Source organism: Gorilla gorilla, chromosome 6, assembly GCF_029281585.2.
Source record: "Gorilla gorilla gorilla isolate KB3781 chromosome 6, NHGRI_mGorGor1-v2.1_pri, whole genome shotgun sequence".
In the NCBI taxonomy this organism is placed as follows: domain Eukaryota; kingdom Metazoa; phylum Chordata; class Mammalia; order Primates; family Hominidae; genus Gorilla; species Gorilla gorilla.
Window position 1 is genome coordinate 168,664,259 of NC_073230.2, and position 20,464 is coordinate 168,684,722.

Sequence of the window (20,464 nt, forward strand, 5' to 3'; positions counted from 1 at the left end):
GGGTTGTTTTAGGGTCAGGGCCAGGGACCAGGGTTAGGCTTGTTTTAGGGTCAGGGCCAGGTCCCAGGGTTAGCCTTGTTTTAGGGTCAGGGCCAGGGCCCGGGGTTAGGCTTGTTTTAGGGTCAGGGCCAGGGCCCAGGGATAGGCTTGTTTTAGGGTCAGAGCCAGGGCCCAGTGTTAGGGTTGTTGTAGGGTCAGGGTTAAGGCCAGGTCCCAGGGTTAGGGTTGTTTTAGTGTCAGGGTCAGGGCCCGGGGTTAGGGTTGTTTTACGGTCAGGGCCAGGGCCCAGGGTTAGCTTTGTTTTAGGGTCAGGGCCACGGCCTAGGGATAGGGTTGTTTTAGGGTCAGGGCCAGGGCCCAAAGTTAGGGTTGTTTTAGGGTCAGGGCCCAGGGTTAGGTTTTTAGGCACTGGTCCAGGGTCCAGGGTTAGGGTTTTAGGCTCAGGGCCAGGGCCCAGGTTTAGGGTTGTTTAAGGGTCGGGGCCAGGGCCCAGGGTTAGGGTTGTTTTAGGGTCAGGGCCAGGGCCCAGGGTTAGGGTTGTTTTAGGGTCAGGGCCAGGGCCCAGGGTTAGGCTTGTTTTAGGGTCAGGGCCAGGGCCCAGGTTTAGGCTTGTTTTAGGGTCAGAGCCAGGGCCCAGGGTTAGGGTTGTTTTAGGTCAGGGCCAGGGACCAGGATTAGGGTTGTTTTAGGGTCAGGGACAGGGCCCAGGGTTAGGGTTGTTTCAGGGTCAGGGACAGGGCCCTGGGTTAGGGTTGTTTTAGAGTCAGGGCCAGGGCCCAGGGTTAGGCTTGTTTTAGATTCAGGACCTGGGCCCAGGGTTAGGCTTGTTTTAGTGCAAGGGCCCAGGGTTAGGGTTGTTTTAGGGTCAGGGCCAGGGCCCAGGGTTAGGGTTGTTTTAGGTCATGGCCAGGCCCCAGGGATAGGGTTGTTTTAGGGTCAGGGCCCAGGGTTAGGGTTGTTTTAGGGTCAGGGCACAGGGTTAGGGTTGCTTTAGGGTCAGGGCCTGGGGTTATGGTTCTTTTAGGGTCAGGGACATGGCCCAGGGTTAGCTTTGTTTTAGGGTCAGGCCCACGGCCTAGGGTTAGGGTTGTTTTAGGGTCTGGGCCAGGGCCCAAAGTTAGGGTTGTTTTAGGTTCAGGGCCCAGGGTTAGGTTTTTAGGCACTAGTCCAGGGTCCAGGGTTAGGGTTTTAGGGTCAGGGCCCAGGGTTAGGGTGATTTCCAGGAAGTGACCTCACAGTGACTCAAGCTACCACTTACTGTTGATTGTGATGAAATGCCAGCTGAGGCACATGCCTTGGGAGCTAAGTGGTTGCTGCCCTTGACTACTATGAAGACTGGTGTGGGAAGGGTCGCTTTGGATGCACTTGAGCAGGGGTCCCCAACCCCTGAGCCATGGAGCCGTAAGGAGCCACACAGCAGGTGAGTGGTGTCGAGTGAGGGAGTGAGGGAAGCTTCGTCTGTATTTACAGCCACTCCCCTTTGCTCACATTCCCGCCTGAGCTCCACCTTCTCAGAGGAGCAGCAGCATTAGATTCTCATAGGAGAACGCACCCTGTTGTGAACCGTGCATGTGAGGGATCTAGGTTGCGCTGTGCTTATGAGAATCTAATACCTATTGATCTGTCACTTTCTCCCATCACGCTCAGGTGGGACCATCCAGTTTCAGGAAAACAAGCTTAACACGCCCACTGATTCTACATTATGGTGAGTTCTATAATTATTTTATTATATATTCCAGTGTAATAATGGAAATGAAGTGCCTAATCAACGTAAATGTGCTTAAATCTTTTGGCCCAGCTCCTACCTCCCGGCAGCCTCGCCAGGCCCAGAACTCTCTCCAGTCAGCCTCTACAGACCAAGCTCATGACTCACAATGGCCTATTTAGGCCCATACCCTACCTCACGGCAGTCTACGCAGATGAGCCTACTGCCTCACAACAGCCTCCACAGGCACAGCTCCATCGTTACAATGGCCTCTTCAGACCCAGCTCCTGCCTCCCAGCCTTCTCTCCAGGCCCTGAACTTTCTCCGTAAGTTGAGGTAGCTGGGACTGTAGGTATACATGACGATACTTGGCTAATTTTTAAATTGTTTTGCAGACATGCGGTCTCACTTTGTTGGCCAGGCTGGCGTCAAACTAATGGCCTCAAGTGACCCTTCCACCCCTGCCTCCCATCCTCGAGGTATGTGCCACCACTAGGAGCACTTGTTCAATTTTCTAAAGAAAAAATTTCTAAAGTAAGGCTGTGGGATGATGGCAGGAAGATAAAAGAAAAACAGAAGAATAAGTTAAAATGACTTATTCACACATATTCTTTTGACAGCAAGAAGAACTGTTAGTATATACATTCCTTACAAACAAACAAACGGCAGATAAACAATGTTGTATAGGAACTTCAACACACACTGTACAATATTCCCACTTTGCTGACATAAGTTATGGAAATTTCGTGGTTTACTTGAGTGTCGCTACCAGTATTTGCTTCTCTGATGATTTTTATCAACTTCCTCATCTGTTAACTTCTCTCCAAGGTATGTCATGTCACGACATGCTGCCGCTGCACGAACACGGCCAGTGTCTTCCTATTAAACATGTAGAATGCTTTCCTAATTTCTCTTTTTACTCTCTGTCTTTGTGTTCTGCATTTTCCTTACTTTTATTGTCAGAAACTCCAGAAAGTCAATCGTACTAATTTATCACGATTTGCTTTATTAATTTATACTATGATTATATGGAATTTTGCCCAACAGACCTCATTACAATTTGGGCCAGGGCCCAGGGTTAGGGTTGTTTTAATGTCAGGGCCCAGAGTTAGGGTTGTTTTAGGGTCAGGGCCCAGGGTTAGGGTTGTTTTAGGGTCAGGGCCCAGGGTTAGGGTTGTTTAAGGGTCAGGGCCCAGGGTTAGGGTTGTTTTAGGGTCAGGGCCCAGGGTTAGTGTTGTTTTAGGGTCAGGGCCCAGGGTTAGGGTTGTTTTAGGGTAAGGGCCCAGGGTTAGGGTTGTTTTAGGGTCAGGGCCCAGGGTTGGGGTTGTTTTAGGGTCAAGGCCCAGGGTAGGGTTGTTTTAGGGTCAGGACCCACGGTTAGGGTTTTAGGATCAGGGCCAGGGCCCAGGGTTAGGGTTTTAGGGTAAGGGCCAGGGCCCAGGGTTAGGGTTTTAGGCTCAGGGCCAGGGCCCAGGGTTAGGGTTTTAGGCTCAGGGTCAGGGCCCATGGTTAGGGTTGTTTCAGGGTCAGGGCCCAGGGTTAGGGTTTTTTCAGGGTCAGGGCCCAGGGTTAGGGTTGTTTCAGGGTCAGGGCCCTGGGTTAGGGTTGTTTCAGGGTCAGGGCCCAGGGTTAGGGTTGTTTTAGGGTCAGGGCCCGGGGTTAGGCTTGTTTTAGGGTCAGGGCCAGGGCCCTGGGTTAGCTTTGTTTTAGGGTCAGGGCCACGGCCTAGGGTTAGGGTTGTTTTAGGGTCAGGGCCAGGGCCCAAAATTAGGGTTGTTTTAGGTTCAGGGCCCAGGGTTAGGTTTTTAGGCACTGGTCCAGGGTCCAGGGTTAGGGTTTTAGGCTCAGGGCCAGGGCCCAGGTTTAGGGTTGTTTTAGGGTCGGGGCCAGGGCCCAGGGTTAGGGTTGTTTTAGGGTCATGGCCAGGTCCCAGGATTAGGGTTGTTTTAGGGTCAGGGCCAGGGCCCAGGTTTAGGGTTCTTTTAGGGTCAGGGCCCAGGGTTAGGGTTGTTTTTGGGTCAGGGCCCAGGGTTAGGGTTGTTTTAGTTTCAGGGCGCAGGGTTAGGGTTGTTTTAGGGTCAGGGCCCAGGGTTATGGTTGTTTTAGGGTTAGGGCCCAGGGTTAGGGTTTTAGGCTCAGGGCCAGGGCCCAGGGTTAGGGTTTTAGGCTCAGGGCCAGGGCCCAGGGTTAGGGTTTTAGAGTCAGGGCCAGGGCCCAGGGTTAGGGTTTTAGGGTCAGGGCCAGGGCCCAGGGTTAGGGTTTTAGGCTCCGGGCCAGGGCCCAGGGTTAGGGTTTTAGGCTCAGGGCCAGGTCCCACGGTTAGGGTTTTAGGGTCAGGGCCAGGGCCCAGGGTTAGGGTTATAGGCTCAGGGCCAGGGCCCAGGGTTAGGGTTTTAGGCTCAGGACCAGGGCCCAGGGTTAGGGTTTTAGGGTCAGGGCCAGGGCCCAGGGTTAGGGTTTTAGGCTCAGGGTCAGGGCCCAGGGTTAGGGTTTTAGGATCAGTGTCAGGGCCCAGGGTTAGGGTTTTAGGGTCAGGGCCAGGGCGCTGGGTTAGGCTTGTTTTAGGGTCAGGGTCAGGTTCCAGGGTTAGGGTTGTTTTAGGCTCAGGGCCAGGGCCCAGGGTTAGCGTTGTTATAGGGTCAGGACCTGGGCCCAGGGTTAGGCTTGTTTTAGTGCCAGGGCCCAGGGTTCGGGTTGTTTTAGGGTCAGGGCCAGGGCCCAGGGTCAGGGTTGTTTTAGGTCAGGGCCAGGGCCCAGCATTAGGGTTGTTTTAGGTCATGGCCAGGGCCCAGGTTTGGGGTTGTTTTAGGGTCTGGGCCAGGGCCCAGGGTTAGGGTTGTTTTAGGGTCAGGGCCAGGGCCCAGGGTTAAGTTTTTTTTACGGTCAGGTCCAGGGCCCAGGGTTATTCTTGTTTTAGGGTCAGGGCCAGGGCCCAGGGTTAGGCTTGTTTTAGGGTCAGGGCCAGGGCCCAGTGTTAGGCTTGTTTTAGGGTCAGGGCCAGGGCCCAGGGATAGGGTTGTTTTAGGGTCAGGGCCAGGGCCCAGTGTTAGGCTTGTTTTAGGGAAAGGGCCAGGGCCCAGGGTTAGGCTTGTTTTAGGGTCAGGGCCAGGGCCCAGGGTTAGGCTTGTTTTAGGGTCAGGGCCAGGGCCCAGGGTTAGGGTTGTTTTAGGGTCAGGGCCACGGCCCAGTGTTAGGGTTGTTTTAGGGTCAGGGCCAGGGCCCAGGGTTAGGCTTGTTTTAGGGTGAGGGCCAGGGCCCAGGGTTAGGCTTGTTTTAGGGTCAGGGCCAGGTCCCAGGATTAGGGTTGTTTTAGGGTCAGGGCCAGGGCCCAGGTTTAGGGTTCTTTTAGGGTCAGGGCCCAGGGTTAGGGTTGTTTTTGGGTCAGGGCCCAGGGTTAGGGTTGTTTTAGTTTCAGGGCGCAGGGTTAGGGTTGTTTTAGGGTCAGGGCCCAGGGTTATGGTTGTTTTACGGTTAGGGCCCAGGGTTAGGGTTTTAGGCTCAGGTCCAGGGCCCAGGGTTAGGGTTTTAGGCTCAGGGCCAGGGCCCAGGGTTAGGGTTTTAGAGTCAGGGCCAGGGCCCAGGGGTAGGGTTTTAGGGTCAGGGCCAGGGCCCAGGGTTAGGGTTTTAGGCTCAGGGCCAGGGCCCAGGGTTAGGGTTTTAGGCTCAGGGCCAGGTCCCACGGTTAGGGTTTTAGGGTCAGGGCCAGGGCCCAGGGTTAGGGTTTTAGGCTCAGGGCCAGGGCCCAGGGTTAGGGTTTTAGGCTCAGGACCAGGGCCCAGGGTTAGGGTTTTAGGGTCAGGGCCAGGGCCCAGGGTTAGGGTTTTAGGCTCAGGGTCAGGGCCCAGGGTTAGGGTTTTAGGATCAGTGTCAGGGCCCAGGGTTAGGGTTTTAGGGTCAGGGCCAGGGCGCTGGGTTAGACTTGTTTTAGGGTCACGGCCAGGTTCCAGGTTTAGGGTTGTTTTAGGGTCAGGGCCAGGGCCCAGGGTTAGCGTTGTTATAGGGTCAGGACCTGGGCCCAGGTTTAGGGTTGTTTTAGTGCCAGAGCCCAGGGTTCGGGTTGTTTTAGGGTCAGGGCCAGGGCGAAGGGTCAGGGTTGTTTTAGGTCAGGGCCAGGGCCCAGCATTAGGGTTGTTTTAGGTCATGGCCAGGGCCCAGGTTTGGGGTTGTTTTAGGGTCTGGGCCAGGGCCCAGGGTTAGGGTTGTTTTAGGGTCAGGGCCAGGGCCTAGGGTTAAGTTTTTTTTACGGTCAGGTCCAGGGCCCAGGGTTATTCTTGTTTTAGGGTCAGGGCCAGGGCCCAGGGTTAGGCTTGTTTTAGGGTCAGGGCCAGGGCCCAGTTTTAGGCTTGTTTTAGGGTCAGGGCTAGGGCCCAGGGTTAGGGTTGTTTTAGGGTCAGTGCCAGGGCCCAGGGTTAGGCTTGTTTTAGGGTAAGGGCCAGGGCCCAGGGTAAGGCTTGTTTTAGGGTCAGGGCCAGGGCCCAGGGTTAGGCTTGTTTTAGGGTCAGGGCCAGGGCCCAGGGTTAGGGTTGTTTTAGGGTCAGGGCCACGGCCCAGGTGTAGGGTTGTTTTAGGGTCAGGGCCAGGGCCCAGGGTTAGGTTTGTTATAGGGTCAGGGCCAGGGCCCAGGGTTAGGATTGTTTTAGGGTCAGGACGTGGGCCCAGGGTTAGGCTTGTTTTAGGGTCAGGGCCAGGGCCCAGGGATAGGCTTGTTTTAGGGTCAGAGCCAGGGCCCAGTGTTAGGGTTGTTTTAGGGTCAGGGTTAAGGCCAGGTCCCAGGGTTAGGGTTGTTTTAGTGTCAGGGTCAGGGCCCGGGGTTAGGGTTGTTTTACGGTCAGGGCCAGGGCCCAGGGTTAGCTTTGTTTTAGGGTCAGGGCCACGGCCTTGGGATAGGGTTGTTTTAGGGTCAGGGCCAGTGCCCAAAGTTAGGGTTGTTTTAGGGTCAGGGCCCAGGGTTAGGTTTTTAGGCACTGGTCCAGGGTCCAGGGTTAGGGTTTTAGGCTCAGGGCCAGGGCCCAGGGTTAGGGTTTTAGGCTCAGGACCAGGGCCCAGGGTTAGGGTTTTAGGCTCAGGGTCAGGGCCCAGGGTTAGGGTTTTAGGATCAGTGTCAGGGCCCAGGGTTAGGGTTTTAGGGTCAGGGCCAGGGCGCTGGGTTAGGCTTGTTTTAGGGTCAGGGCCAGGTTCCAGGTTTAGGGTTGTTTTAGGGTCAGGGCCAGGGCCCAGGGTTAGCGTTGTTATAGGGTCAGGACCTGGGCCCAGGTTTAGGGTTGTTTTAGTGCCAGAGCCCAGGGTTCGGGTTGTTTTAGGGTCAGGGCCAGGGCCCAGGGTCAGGGTTGTTTTAGGTCAGGGCCAGGGCCCAGCATTAGGGTTGTTTTAGGTCATGGCCAGGGCCCAGGTTTGGGGTTGTTTTAGGGTCTGGGCCAGGGCCCAGGGTTAGGGTTGTTTTAGGGTCAGGGCCAGGGCCCAGGGTTAAGTTTTTTTTACGGTCAGGTCCAGGGCCCAGGGTTATTCTTGTTTTAGGGTCAGGGCCAGGGCCCAGGGTTAGGCTTGTTTTAGGGTCAGGGCCAGGGCCCAGTGTTAGGCTTGTTTTAGGGTCAGGGCTAGGGCCCAGGGTTAGGGTTGTTTTAGGGTCAGGGCCAGGGCCCAGGGTTAGGCTTGTTTTAGGGTAAGGGCCAGGGCCCAGGGTTAGGCTTGTTTTAGGGTCAGGGCCAGGGCCCAGGGTTAGGCTTGTTTTAGGGTCAGGGCCAGGTTCCAGGTTTAGGGTTGTTTTAGGGTCTGGGCCAGGGCCCAGGGTTAGCGTTGTTATAGGGTCAGGACCTGGGCCCAGGTTTAGGGTTGTTTTAGTGCCAGAGCCCAGGGTTCGGGTTGTTTTAGGGTCAGGGCCAGGGCCCAGGGTCAGGGTTGTTTTAGGTCAGGGCCAGGGCCCAGCATTAGGGTTGTTTTAGGTCATGGCCAGGGCCCAGGTTTGGGGTTGTTTTAGGGTCTGGGCCAGGTCCCAGGGTTAGGGTTGTTTTAGGGTCAGGGCCTGGGCCCAGGTGTAGGGTTGTTTTAGGGTCAGGGCCAGGGCCCAGGGTTAGGTTTGTTATAGGGTCAGGGCCAGGGCCCAGGGTTAGGATTGTTTTAGGTTCAGCACGTGGGCCCAGGGTTAGGCTTGTTTTAGGGTCAGGGCCAGGGCCCAGGGATAGGCTTGTTTTAGGGTCAGAGCCAGGGCCCAGTGTTAGGGTTGTTTTAGGGTCAGGGTTAAGGCCAGGTCCCAGGGTTAGGGTTGTTTTAGTGTCAGGGTCAGGGCCCGGGGTTAGGGTTGTTTTACGGTCAGGGCCAGGGCCCAGGGTTAGCTTTGTTTTAGGGTCAGGGCCACGGCCTAGGGATAGGGTTGTTTTAGGGTCAGGGCCAGGGCCCAAAGTTAGGGTTGTTTTAGGGTCAGGGCCCAGGGTTAGGTTTTTAGGCACTGGTCCAGGGTCCAGGGTTAGGGTTTTAGGCTCAGGGCCAGGGCCCAGGGTTAGGGTTTTAGGCTCAGGACCAGGGCCCAGGGTTAGGGTTTTAGGGTCAGGGCCAGGGCCCAGGGTTAGGGTTTTAGGCTCAGGGTCAGGGCCCAGGGTTAGGGTTTTAGGATCAGTGTCAGGGCCCAGGGTTAGGGTTTTAGGGTCAGGGCCAGGGCGCTGGGTTAGGCTTGTTTTAGGGTCAGGGCCAGGTTCCAGGTTTAGGGTTGTTTTAGGGTCAGGGCCAGGGCCCAGGGTTAGCGTTGTTATAGGGTCAGGACCTGGGCCCAGGTTTAGGGTTGTTTTAGTGCCAGAGCCCAGGGTTCGGGTTGTTTTAGGGTCAGGGCCAGGGCCCAGGGTCAGGGTTGTTTTAGGTCAGGGCCAGGGCCCAGCATTAGGGTTGTTTTAGGTCATGGCCAGGGCCCAGGTTTGGGGTTGTTTTAGGGTCTGGGCCAGGGCCCAGGGTTAGGGTTGTTTTACGGTCAGGTCCAGGGCCCAGGGTTATTCTTGTTTTAGGGTCAGGGCCAGGGCCCAGGGTTAGGCTTGTTTTTGGGTCAGGGCCAGGGCCCAGTGTTAGGCTTGTTTTAGGGTCAGGGCTAGGGCCCAGGGTTAGGGTTGTTTTAGGGTCAGGGCCAGGGCCCAGGGTTAGGCTTGTTTTAGGGTAAGGGCCAGGGCCCAGGGTTAGGCTTGTTTTAGGGTCAGGGCCAGGGCCCAGGGTTAGGCTTGTTTTAGGGTCAGGGCCAGGGCCCAGGGTTAGGGTTGTTTTAGGGTCAGGGCCACGGCCCAGGTGTAGGGTTGTTTTAGGGTCAGGGCCAGGGCCCAGGGTTAGGATTGTTTTAGGTTCAGGACGTGGGCCCAGGGTTAGGCTTGTTTTAGGGTCAGGGCCAGGGCCCAGGGATAGGCTTGTTTTAGGGTCAGAGCCAGGGCCCAGTGTTAGGGTTGTTGTAGGGTCAGGGTTAAGGCCAGGTCCCAGGGTTAGGGTTGTTTTAGTGTCAGGGTCAGGGCCCGGGGTTAGGGTTGTTTTACGGTCAGGGCCAGGGCCCAGGGTTAGCTTTGTTTTAGGGTCAGGGCCACGGCCTAGGGATAGGGTTGTTTTAGGGTCAGGGCCAGGGCCCAAAGTTAGGGTTGTTTTAGGGTCAGGGCCCAGGGTTAGGTTTTTAGGCACTGGTCCAGGGTCCAGGGTTAGGGTTTTAGGCTCAGGGCCAGGGCCCAGGTTTAGGGTTGTTTAAGGGTCGGGGCCAGGGCCCAGGGTTAGGGTTGTTTTAGGGTCATGGCCAGGTCCCAGGATTAGTGTTGTTTTAGGGTCAGGGCCAGGGCCCAGGGTTATGGTTGTTTTAGGGTCAGGGCCAGGGCCCAGGGTTAGGTTTGTTTTAGGGTCAGGGCCAGGGCCCAGGTTAGGCTTGTTTTAGGGTCACGGCCAGATCCCAGGGTTAGGGTTGTTTTAGGGTCAGGGCCCAGGGTTAGGTTTGTTTTAGGGTGAGTGCCCATGGTTGGGTTTGTTTTAGGGTCAGGGCCAGGGCCCAGGGTTAGGTTTGTTTTAGTGTTAGGGCCAGTGCCCAGGGTTAGGGTTGTTTTAGGGTCAGTGCCAGGGCCCAGGGTTATGGTTGTTTTAGGGTCAGGGCCAGGGCCCAGGCTTAGGCTTGTTTTAGGGTCAGGGCCAGGGCCCAGGCTTAGGCTTGTTTTAGGGTCAGGGCCACGGCCCAGGGTTAGGGTTGTTTTAGGTTCAGGGCCAGGGCCCAGGGATAGGGTTGTTTTATGGTCAGGGACAGGGCCCAGGTTTAGGGAGGTTTTAGGGTCAGGGCCAGGGCCCAGGGTTAGGCTTGTTTTAGGGTCAGGGCCAGGGCCCAGGGTTAGGGTTGTTTTAGGTTAGGGCCAGGTCCCAAGTTTAGGGTTGTTTTAGGGTCAGGTCCTGGGCCCAGGTTTAGGGTTGTTTTTGTGCCAGTGCCCAGGGTTAGGGTTGTTTTAGGGTCAGGGCCAGGGCCCTGGTTTAGGGTTGTTTTAGGTCATGGCCAGGGCCCAGGGATAGGGTTGTTTTAGGGTCAGGGCCAGGGCCCAGGGTTAGGGTTGTTTTAGGGTCAGGGCCAGGGCCCAGGTTTAGGCTTGTTTTAGGGTCAGGTCCTGGGCCCACGGGTAGGCTTGTTTTAGGGTCAGGGCCAGGGCCCAGGATTAGGCTTATTATAGGGTCAAGGACAGGGCCCAGGGTTAGGGTTGTTTTAGGGTCAGGGCCAGGGCCCAGGGTTAGGCTTGTTTTAGGGTCAGGGACAGGGCCCAGGGTTACGGTTGTTTTAGGGTCAGGGCCACGGCCCAGGGTTACAGTTGTTTTAGGGTCAGGGCCAGGGCCCAGGGTTAGGGTTGTTTTAGGGTCAGGGCCAGGGCCCAGGGTTAGGGTTGTTTTAGGGTTGTTTTAGGGTCAGGACCTGGGCCCAGGGTTAGGCTTGTTTTAGTGTCAGGGCCCAAGGTTAGGGTTGTTTTAGGGTCAGGGCCACGGCTCAGGGTCAGGGTTGTTTTAGGTCAGGGCCAGGGCCCAGCATTAGGGTTGTTTTAGGGTCAGGGCCAGAGCCCAGGTTTAGGGGTGTTTTAGGGTTTCGGCCAGGTCCCAGTGTTAGGGTTGTTTTAGGGTCTGGGCCCAGGGTTAGGGTTGTTTTAGGGTGAGTGCCCATGGCTGGGTTTATTTTAGGGTCAGGGCCAGGCCCAGGGTTAGGTTTGTTTTAGGGTCAGGGCCAGGGCTCAGGGTTAGGTTTGTTTTAGGGTCAGGGCCAGGGCCCATGGTTAGGCTTGTTTTAGGGTCAGGGCCAGGGCCCAGGGTTAGGGTTGTTTTAGGGTCAGGGCCAGGGCCCAGGGTTAGGGTTGTTTTAGGGTCAGGGCCAGGGCCCAGGTTTAGGCTTGTTTTAGGGTCAGGGCCAGGGCCCAGGTTTAGGCTTGTTTTAGGGTCAGAGCCAGGGCCCAGGGTTAGGGTTGTTTTAGGGTCAGGGTTAGTGCCAGGGCCCAGAGTTAGGGTTGTTTTAGGGTCAGGGCGAGGGCCGAGGGTTAGGCCTGTTTTAGGGTCAGGGCCAGGACCCAGGGTTAGGGTAGTTTTAGGGTGAGGGCCAGGGCCCAGGTTTAGGCTTGTTTTTGGGTCAGGGCCAGGGCCCAGGTTTAGGCTTTTTTTAGGGTCAGGGCCAGGGCCCAGTGTTAGGCTTGTTTTAGTGCCAGGGCCCAGGGTTAAGGTAGTTTTAGGGTTAGGGCCAGGGCCCAGGGTTATGGTTATTTTAGGGTCAGTACCCAGGGTTTGGGTTGTTTTAGGGTCAGTGCCAAGGGTTAGGGTTGTTTTAGGGTCAGGTCCAGGACCCAGGGATAGGCTTGTTTTAGGGTCAGGGCCATGGCCCAGGGTTAGGGTTGTTTTAGGGTCAGGTCCAGGGCCCACGGATAGGCTTGTTTTAGGGTCAGGGCCAGGGCCCAGCATTAGGCTTGTTTTTGGGTCAAGGACAGGGCCCAGGGTTAGGGTTGTTTTAGGGTCAGGGCCAGGGCCCAGGGTTAGGCTTGTTTTAGGGTCAGGGCCAGGGCCCAGGGTTAGGCTTGTTTTAGGGTCAGGGGCAGGGCCCAGGTTCAGGGTCGTTTTAGGTCAGGGCCAGGGCCCAGCATTAGGGTTGTTTTAGGGTCAGGGCCAGGGCCCAGGTTTAGGGGTATTTTAGGGTCAGGGCCAGGGCCCAGCGTTAGGGTTGTTTTAGGGTCAGGGCCAGGGCCCAGGGTTAGGCTTGTTTTAGAGGCAGGGCCACGGCCCAGGGCTAGGCTTGTTTTAGGGTCAGGGACAGGGCCCAGGGTTAGGGTTTTTTTAGGGTCAGCGCCAAGGCCCAGGGTTAGGGTTGTTTTAGGGTCAGGGCCAGGGCCCAGGGTTAGGCTTGTTTTAGGGTCAGGTCTAAGGCCCAGGGTTAGGCTTGTTTTAGGATCAGGGCCAGGGCCCACGATTAGGGTTGTTTTGGGGTCAGGGCCAGAGCCCAGGGTTAAGCTTGTTTTAGGGTCAGGGCCAGCGCCCAGCGTTAAGGTTGTTGTAGTTTCAGGGCCAGGGCCGAGGATTAGGCTTGTTTTAGCGTCAAGGACAGGGCCCAGGGTTAGGGTTGCATTAGGGTCAGGACCTGGGCCCAGGGTTAGGCTTGTTTTAGTGCCAGGGCCCAGGGTTAGGGTTGTTTTAGGGTCAGGGCCAAGGCTCAGGGTTAGGGTTGTTTTAGGTCAGGGCCAGGGCCCAGGGTTAGGGTTGTTTTATGTCAGGGCCAGGTCCCAGGGTTAGGCTTGTTTTAGGGTCAGGGCCAGGGCCCAGGGTTAGGGTTGTTTTAGGTTCAGGGCCAGTGCCCAGGGTTAGGGTTGTTTTAGGGTCAGGGCGAGGGCCCAGGGTTAGGGTTGTTTTAGGGTCAGGGCCAGGGCCCAGGGTTAGGGTTGTTTTAGGGTCAGGGCCAGGGCCCAGGCTTAGGCTTGTTTTAGGGTCAGGGCCAGGGCCCAGGCTTAGGCTTGTTTTAGGGTCAGGGCCACGGCCCAGGCTTAGGCTTGTTTTAGGGTCAGCGCCACAGCCCAGGGTTAGGGTTGTTTTAGGTTCAGGGCCAGGGCCCAGGGATAGGGTTGTTTTAGGGTCAGGGACAGGGCCCAGGTTTAGGGAGGTTTTAGGGTCAGGGCCAGGGCCCAGGGTTAGGCTTGTTTTAGGGTCAGGGCCAGGGCCCAGGGTTAGGGTTGTTTTAGGTTAGGGCCAGGTCCCAAGTTTAGGGTTGTTTTAGGGTCAGGTCCTGGGCCCAGGTTTAGGGTTGTTTTTGTGCCAGTGCCCAGGGTTAGGGTTGTTTTAGGGTCAGGGCCAGGGCCCTGGTTTAGGGTTGTTTTAGGTCATGGCCAGGGCCCAGGGATAGGGTTGTTTTAGGGTCAGGGCCAGGGCCCAGGGTTAGGGTTGTTTTAGGGTCAGGGCCAGGGCCCAGGTTTAGGCTTGTTTTAGGGTCAGGTCCTGGGCCCACGGGTAGGCTTGTTTTAGGGTCAGGTCCAGGGCCCAGGATTAGGCTTTTTATAGGGTCAAGGACAGGGCCCAGGTTTAGGGTTGTTTTAGGGTCAGGGCCAGGGCCCAGGGTTAGGCTTGTTTTAGGGTCAGGGACAGGGCCCAGGGTTACAGTTGTTTTAGGGTCAGGGCCACGGCCCAGGGTTACGGTTGTTTTAGGGCAAGGGCCAGGGCCCAGGGTTAGGGTTGTTTTAGGGTCAGGGCCAGGGCCCAGGGTTAGGGTTGTTTTAGGGTTGTTTTAGGGTCAGGACCTGGGCCCAGGGTGAGGCTTGTTTTAGTGTCAGGGCCCAAGGTTAGGGTTGTTTTAGGGTCAGGGCCACGGCTCAGGGTCAGGGTTGTTTTAGGTCAGGGCCAGGGCCCAGCATTAGGGTTGTTTTAGGGTCAGGGCCAGAGCCCAGGTTTAGGGGTGTTTTAGGGTTTCGGCCAGGTCCCAGTGTTAGGGTTGTTTTAGGGTCTGGGCCCAGGGTTAGGGTTGTTTTAGGGTGAGTGCCCATGGCTGGGTTTATTTTAGGGTCAGGGCCAGGCCCAGGGTTAGGTTTGTTTTAGGGTCAGGGCCAGGGCTCAGGGTTAGGTTTGTTTTAGGGTCAGGGCCAGGGCCCATGGTTAGGCTTGTTTTAGGGTCAGGGCCAGGGCCCAGGGTTAGGGTTGTTTTAGGGTCAGGGCCAGGGCCCAGGTTTAGGCTTGTTTTAGGGTCAGAGCCAGGGCCCAGGGTTAGGGTTGTTTTAGGGTCAGGGTTAGTGCCAGGGCCCAGGGTTAGGGTTGTTTTAGGGTCAGGGCGAGGGCCGAGGGTTAGGCCTGTTTTAGGGTCAGGGCCAGGACCCAGGGTTAGGGTAGTTTTAGGGTGAGGGCCAGGGCCCAGGTTTCGGCTTGTTTTAGGGTCAGGGCCAGGGCCCAGTGTTAGGCTTGTTTTAGTGCCAGGGCCCAAGGTTAAGGTAGTTTTAGGGTTAGGGCCAGGGCCCAGGGTTATGGTTATTTTAGGGTCAGTACCCAGGGTTTGGGTTGTTTTAGGGTCAGTGCCAAGGGTTAGGGTTGTTTTAGGGTCAGGTCCAGGACCCAGGGATAGGCTTGTTTTAGGGTCAGGGCCATGGCCCAGGGTTAGGGTTGTTTTAGGGTCAGGTCCAGGGCCCACGGATAGGCTTGTTTTAGGGTCAGGGCCAGGGCCCAGCATTAGGCTTGTTTTTGGGTCAAGGACAGGGCCCAGGGTTAGGCTTGTTTTAGGGTCAGGGGCAGGGCCCAGGTTCAGGGTCGTTTTAGGTCCGGGCCAGGGCCCAGCATTAGGGTTGTTTTAGGGTCAGGGCCAGGGCCCAGGTTTAGGGGTGTTTTAGGGTCAGGGCCAGGGCCCAGCGTTAGGGTTGTTTTAGGGTCAGGGCCAGGGCCCAGGGTTAGGCTTGTTTTAGAGGCAGGGCCACGGCCCAGGGCTAGGCTTGTTTTAGGGTCAGGGACAGGGCCCAGGGTTAGGGTTTTTTTAGGGTCAGCGCCAAGGCCCAGGGTTAGGGTTGTTTTAGGGTCAGGGCCAGGGCCCAGGGTTAGGCTTGTTTTAGGGTCAGGTCTAAGGCCCAGGGTTAGGCTTGTTTTAGGATCAGGGCCAGGGCCCACGATTAGGGTTGTTTTGGGGTCAGGGCCAGAGCCCAGGGTTAAGCTTGTTTTAGGGTCAGGGCCAGCGCCCAGCGTTAAGGTTGTTGTAGGTTCAGGGCCAGGGCCGAGGATTAGGCTTGTTTTAGCGTCAAGGACAGGTCCCAGGGTTAGGGTTGCATTAGGGTCAGGACCTGGGCCCAGGGTTAGGCTTGTTTTAGTGCCAGGGCCCAGGGTTAGGGTTGTTTTAGGGTCAGGGCCAAGGCTCAGGGTTAGGGTTGTTTTAGGTCAGGGCCAGGGCCCAGGGTTAGGGTTGTTTTATGTCACGGCCAGGTCCCAGGGTTAGGCTTGTTTTAGGTTCAGGGCCAGGGCCCAGGGTTGGGCTTGTTTTAGGGTCAGGGCCAGGGCCCAGGGTTAGGGTTGTTTTAGGGTCAGGACCTGGGCCCAGGGTTAGGCTTGTTTTAGTACCAGGGCCCAGGGTTAGGGTTGTTTTAGGGTCAGGGCCAGGGCCCAGGGTTAGGCTTGTTTTAGGGTCAGGGCCAGGGCCCAGGTTTAGGGTTGTTTTAGGTCAGGGCCAGGTCCCAGGGTTAGGCTTGTTTTAGGGTCAGGGCCAGGGCCCAGAGTTAGACTTGTTTTAGGGTCAGGGCCAGGGACCCAGGGTTAGGGATGTTTTACGGTGAGGGCCAGGGCCCAGGGTTAGGGTTGTTTCAGGGTCAGGGTCAGGGTCCAGTTTTAGGGTTGTTTTAGGGTCAGGGCCAGGGCCCAGGGTTAGGGTTGTTTTACGGTCAGGGCCAGGGCTCAGGGTTAGGGTTGTTTTAGGGTCATGTCCAGGGCCCACGGTTAGGGTTGTTTTAGGGTCAGGTCCAGGGCCCAGGATTAGGGTTGTTTTAGGGTCATGTCCAGGGCCCACGGTTAGGGTTGTTTTAGGGTCAGGGCCAGGGTCCCGTGTAAGGGTTGTTTCAGTGTCAGGGCCAGGTCCCAGGGTTAGGGTTGTTTTAGGGTCAGGGCCAGGGCCCAGGGTTATGGTTATTTTAGGGTCAGTGCCCAGGGTTAAGGTTGTTTTAGGGTCAGGGCCCAGGGTTAGGGTTGTTTTAGGGTGAGTGCCCATGGTTGGCTTTATTTTAGGGTCAGGGCTAGGGCCTAGGGTTAGGTTTGTTTTAGGGTCTGGGCCAGGGCCCAGGGTTAGGGTTGTTTTAAGGTCAGGGCCAGGGCCCAGGGTTAGGCTTGTTTTAGAGTCAGGGCCAGGGCCCAGGGTTAGGGTTGTTTTAGGGTCAGGGCCAGGGCCCATGGTTAGGTTTGTTTTAGGGTCAGGGCCAGGGCCCAGGGTTAGGTTTGTTTTAGGGTCAGGGCCTGGGCCCAGGGTTAGGGTTGTTTTAGGTTCTGGGCCAGGGCCCAGAGCTATGGTTATTTTAGGGTCAGGGCCAGGGCCCAGGTTTAGGATTGTTTTAGGGTCAGGGCCAGGGCCCAGGGTTAGGGTTGTTTTAGGGTCAGGGCCAGGGCCCAGCGTTAGGGTTGTTTTAGGGTCAGCGCCAGGGCCCAGGGTTAGGGTTGTTTTAGGGTCAGGACCTGGGCCCAGGGTTAGGCTTCTTTTAGTGCCAGGGCCCAGGGTTCGGGTTGTTTTAGAGTCAGGGCCTGGGCCGAGGGTCAGGGTTGTTTTAGGTCAGGGCCAGGGCCCAGGTTTATGGGTGTTTTCGTGTCAGGGCCAGGGCCCAGCGTTAGGGTTGTTTTAGGGTGAGGGCTAGGGCCCAGGGTTAGGCTTGATTTAGGTTCAGGGCCAGGTCCCAGGTTTAGGCTTGTTTTAGGGTCAGGGCCAGGGCCCAGGGATAGGGTTGTTTTTGGGTCAGGGCCAGGGCCCATGTTTAGGGTTGTTTTAGGGTCAGGGCCAGGGCCCAGGGTTAGGCTTGTTTTAGGGTCAGGGCCAGGGCCCAGGGATAGGGTTGTTTTAGGGTCAGGGCCAGTGCCCAGGGTTAGGCTTGTTTTAGGGTCAGGGCCTGGGCCCAGGGTTAGGGTTGTTTTAGGGTCAGGACCTGGGCCCAGGGTTAGGCTTGTTTTAGTAGCAGTGCCCAGGGTTAGGCTTGTTTTAGGGTCAGGGCCTGTGCCCAGGGTTAGGCTTGTTTTAGGGTCAGGGCCAGGGCCCAGGTTTAGGGAAGTTTTACGGTCAGGGCCAGGGCCCAGAGTTAGGGTTGTTTTACGGTCAAGGTCAGGGCCCAGGTTTATGGTTGTTTTAGGGTCAGGGCTTGGGCCCAGGGTTAGGGTTGTTTTACGGTCAGGGCCAGGGCTCAGGGTTAGGGTTGTTTTAGGGTCATGTCCAGGGCCAACGGTTAGGGTTGTTTTAGGGTCATGTCCACGGCCCACGGTTAGGGTTGTTTTAGGGTCAGGTCCAGGGTCCAGGATTAGGGTTGTTTTAGGGTCATGTCCAGGGCCCACGGTTAGGGTTGTTTTAGGGTCAGGGCCAGGGTCCTGGTTAAGGGTTGTTTCAGTGTCAGGGCCAGGTCCCAGGGTTAGGGTTGTTTTAGGGTCAGGGCCAGGGCCCAGGGTTATGGTTATTTTAGGGTCAGTGCCCAGGTTTAAGGTTGTTTTAGGGTCAGGGCCCAGGGTTAGGGTTGTTTTAGGGTGAGTGCTCATGGTTGGGTTTATTTTAGGGTCAGGGCCAGGGCCTAGGGTTAGGGTTGTTTTAGGTCAGGGCCAGGGCCCTGGGTTAGTCTTGTTTTAGGGTCAGGGACAGGGCCCACGGTTAGGGTTGTTTTAGGGTCAGGACCAGGGCCCAGGGTTAGGGTTGTTTTAGGGTCAGGTCCTGGGCCTAGGGTTAGGGTTGTTTTTGTGCCAGGGCCCAGGGTTAGGGTTGTTTCAGGGTCAGGGCCAGGGCCCAGGGTTAGGGTTGTTTTAGGTCATGGCCAGGGCCCAGGGATAGGGTTGTTTTTGGGTCAGGGCCAGGGCCCAGGGTTAGGGTTGTTTTAGGGTCAGGGCCAGGGCCCAGGGTTAGGCTTGTTTTAGGGTCAGGTCTTGGGCCCACGGTTTGGCTTGTTTTAGGGTCAGGGCCAGGGCCCAGGATTAGGCTTGTTTTAGGGTCAAGGACAGGGCCCAGGTTTAGGGTTGTTTAAGGGTCAGGGCCAGGGCCCAGGGTTAGGCTTGTTTTAGGGTCAGAGCCAGGGCCCAGGGTTAGGGTTGTTTTAGGGTCAGGGCCAGTGCCCAGGGTTAGTGTTGTTTTAGGGTCAGGGCCATGGCCCAGGGTTAGGGTTGTTTTAGGGTCAGGACATGGGCCCAGGTTTAGGCTTGTTTTAGTGCCAGGGCCCAGGGTTAGGGTTGTTTTAGGGTCACGGCCAGGGCCCAGGGTCAGGGTTGTTTTAGGTCAGGGCCAGGGCCCAGCATTAGGGTTGTTTTAGTGTCAGGGCCAGGGCCCAGGTTTAGGGGTGTTTTAGGGTCAGGGCCAGGGCCCAGGATTAGGCTTGTTTTAGGGTCAGGGCCAGGGCCCAGGGATAGGGTTGTTTTACGGTCAGGGCCAGGGCCCAGGGTTAGGCTTGTTTTAGGGTCAGGGCCAGGGCCCAGGGTTAGGGTTGTTTTAGGGTCAGGGCCAGGGACCAGGGTTAGGCTTGTTTTAGGGTCAGGGCCAGGTCCCAGGGTTAGCCTTGTTTTAGGGTCAGGGCCAGGGCCCAGGGTTAGGCTTGTTTTAGGGTCAGGGCCAGGGCCCAGGGATAGGGTTGTTTTAGGGTCAGGGCCAGGGCTCAGGGTTAGGCTTGTTTTAGGGTCAGGACCAGGGCCCAGGGTTAGGCTTGTTTTAGGGTCAGGGCCAGGGCCCACGGTTAGGGTTGTTTTAGGGTCAGGACCTGGGCCCAGGGTTAGGCTTGTTTTAGTACCAGGGCCCAGGGTTAGGGTTGTTTTAGGGTCAGGGCCAGGGCCCAGGGTTAGGGTTGTTTTAGGTCAGGGCCAGGGCCCAGGGTTAGGGTTGTTTTAGGTCAGGGCCAGGTCCCAGGGTTAGGCTTGTTTTAGGGTCAGCGCCAGGGCCCAGGGTTAGGGTTGTTTTAGGGTCAGGGCCAGGGCCCAGGATTTGGCTCATTTTAGGGTCAGGGCGAGGGCCCAGGGTTAGGCTTGCTTTAGGGTCAGGGCCAGGGCCCAGGGTTAGGCTTTCTTTAGGGTCAGGGCCAGGTCCCAGGGTTAGGGTTGTTTTAGGGTCAGGGCCAGGGCGCAGCGTTAGGGTTGTTTTAGGGTCAGAGCCAGGGCCCAGGGTTAGGGTTGTTTTAGGGTCAGGACCTGGGCCCAGGGTTAGGCTTGTTTTAGTGCCAGGGCCCAGGGTTCGGGTTGTTTTAGGGTCAGGGCCAGGGCCCAGGGTCAGGGTTGTTTTAGGTCAGGGCCAGGGCCCAGATTTAGGGGTGTTTTAGCGTCAGGGCCGGGGCCCAGCGTTAGGGTTGTTTTAGGGTCAGGGCCAGCGCCCAGGGTTAGGCTTGTTTTAGGTTCAGGGCCAGGTCCAAGGGTAGGCTTGTTTTAGGGTCAGGGCCAGGGCCCAGGGTTAGGCTTGTTTTAGGGTCAGGGACAGGGCCCAGGGTTAGGGTTGTTTTAGGTTCAGGGCCAGGGACCAGGGTTAGGCTTGTTTTAGGGTCAGGGCCAGGGCCCAGGGTTAGGGTTGTTCTACGGTCAGGGCCAGGGCTCAGGGTTAGGGTTGTTTTAGGGTCATGTCCAGGGCCCACGGTTAGTGTTGTTTTAGGGTCATGTCCAGGGCCCACGGTTAGGCTTGTTTTAGGGTCAGGTCCAGGGCCCAGGATTAGGGTTGTTTTAGGGTTAGGGTCAGGGCCTAGGGTTAGGGTTGTTTTCGGGTCAGGGCCAGGTTCCTGGGTAAGGGTTGTTTCAGTGTCAGGGCCAGGTCCCAGGGTTAGGGTTGTTTTAGAGTCAGGGCCAGGGCCCAGGGTTATGGTTATTTTAGGGTCAGTGCCCAGGGTTAAGGTTGTTTTAGGGTCAGGGCCCAGGGTTAGGGTTGTTTTAGGGTGAGTGCTCATGGTTGGGTTTATTTTAGGGTCAGGGCCAAGGCCTAGGGTTAGGTTTGTTTTAGGGTCAGGGCCAGGGCCCAGGGTTAGGGTTGTTTTAGGGTCACGGCCAGGGCCCAGGGTTAGGCTTGTTTTAGGGTCAGGGCCAGGGCCCAGTGTTAGGGTTGTTTTAGGGTCAGGGCCAGGGCCCAGGGTTAGGTTTGTTTTAGGGTCAGGGCCAGGGCCCAGGGTTAGGTTTGTTTTAGGGTCAGGGCCTGGGCCCAGGGTTAGGGTTGTTTTAGGTTCAGGGCCAGGGCCCAGAGTTATGGTTTTTTAGGGTCAGGGCCAGGGCCCAGGGTTAGGAATGTTTTAGGGTCAGGACCTGGGCCCAGGGTTAGGCTTGTTTTAGGTTCAGGGCCAGGGTCCAGGGTTAGGCTTGTTTTAGGGTCAGAGCCAGGGCCCAGGGTTAGGGTTGTTTTATGATCAGGGTTAGGGCCAGGGCCCACGGTTAGGGTTGTTTTAGGGTCAGGACCAGGGCCCAGGGTTAGGGTTGTTTTAGGGTCAGGTCCTGGGCCTAGGGTTAGGGTTGTTTTTGTGCCAGGGCCCAGGGTTAGGGTTGTTTCAGGGTCAGGGCCAGGGCCCAGGGTTAGGGTTGTTTTAGGTCATGGCCAGGGCCCAGGGATAGGGTTGTTTTTGGGTCAGGGCCAGGGCCCAGGGTTAGGGTTGTTTTAGAGTCAGGGCCAGGGCCCAG

General features: G+C 56.9%; 1 long non-coding RNA gene across 20 annotated transcripts in view; it reads left to right on the top strand.

Moving 5' to 3' along the window:
- The window catches only part of LOC129523818 (uncharacterized), a 227,006-nt gene that overhangs the window by 169,147 nt on the left and 37,395 nt on the right, over positions 1 to 20,464 (top strand). For 16 of the 20 annotated variants that reach the window (XR_010134810.1, XR_010134809.1, XR_010134820.1 and 13 more), the window contains one exon: positions 1,648 to 1,705. The exons of 2 other annotated variants lie outside the window; for them this stretch is intronic. This is a non-coding gene — a long non-coding RNA (uncharacterized lncRNA). Of the gene's footprint in view, positions 1 to 1,647; positions 1,706 to 1,798; positions 2,032 to 2,100; positions 2,371 to 20,464 lie in introns of those variants that run through there. 2 more of the 20 variants (XR_010134823.1, XR_010134811.1) reach the window with 1 other exon arrangement.